Below are 1,174 nucleotides of genomic sequence, written 5' to 3'. Positions count from 1 at the left end.
AAAAAAAAAAAAAAAATTTGGCCAACATGGTGCCTGTGAAAAACCTTGTGGCAAAGGTGGGTGAAAAAAAGAGAAGCAAGTTCTGACGTTCATTCTTCATTGCACCCACCCTGCAGAAGATGGAATCAGGGATGCTGCTAATTTTGAACAGTGTTTGCAAGAGAGAATAAAGGGAATGGAAAATCTGGGAATCTGGAGGAAGGGGATCTTCTGAGGTGCCTTTTTCTATCAGGTGTTTGAATTATCTCACCAAAAACTATTCGAAGGAGAATAACCTTTGTGCTTGGTGGCAGGTAGCTGCTAACAGCAAAGAGAGTTATGAATTACGTTACTTCCACGTTAACCAGGACAAAGAAGAAGAGGAAGAGGAAACTAAAATGTGTTTATCTGGAATATTTTGTATAAGTTCTTGAGTAAAACTTGGAGACCAAAATCGTGGTTTATCTTTGTATCTCTGCAGTATGGGTGGAACAGAAAATTGAAATCGCAAATCTTATAAAAGGGCTTCACTTGGGCTGCCACTTATTTGTAAATGGACATTTTTTTCTGCTTGAAAATTTCAGTTCTCCTGTGGTAGGTACACCAAAATGGAAGAAGGCAGCGCTAAGGGAACTGATGACCTCTGAGCAGGTAGTGACCGGTGTTGAGTCATGAGCTTCAGTGAGTCAATGTTTCATTGTAAAAAGTGTGATAGTCAATTGCATCTGGTGCTTCCTCAAACAGAGATTCAGGAATACGAGTGGGCTCGTCTCCTTCATTAAAAGCACAACAGGTAACTTCTTTTTAAGATTCTCTTGTGGGAAGAATGGCAATGTGAATAAAATGCAGCTTTCTAACCATTCATCTATCACACCACCTGAGAATTGCATTCCTGGCATTTATCACAGAGAAATAAAACTTACATTCATACAAAACCCCGCACACTAAAGTTTATAGCAGCTTTATTCTGAACATCCAGAAATGGGGAAAAATGTAGGTGACTTTCGCAGGGCGATTGGTTAAGCAAACTGTGGTATATCCATAGCATCAAGTACTACTCAACCATAAAAAGAAAAAGAACAGACGTTGGACACACACACAAACCTGGACGAATCCACAGAGTATTACGATGCATGAGAAAAAGGTAATCCTAAAGGTTACACATATGATTCTGTTACATAACGTTCTTGAAATA

At 39.2% G+C, this 1,174-nt stretch overlaps 1 pseudogene; it reads left to right on the top strand.

The window, feature by feature from the left end:
- The first annotated feature begins 26 nt into the window (after window positions 1-26).
- Window positions 27-413, top strand: LOC100954179 (annotated as a pseudogene).
- Window positions 414-1,174: the final 761 nt, after the last annotated feature.

This window comes from Otolemur garnettii, unplaced genomic scaffold (genome assembly GCF_000181295.1).
Source record: "Otolemur garnettii isolate 467f Iridium unplaced genomic scaffold, OtoGar3 scaffold01545, whole genome shotgun sequence".
NCBI lineage: Eukaryota > Metazoa > Chordata > Mammalia > Primates > Galagidae > Otolemur > Otolemur garnettii.
The sequence above is the reverse complement of the archived record's forward strand: the minus strand, read 5'-3'. Positions and strand labels throughout refer to the sequence as shown.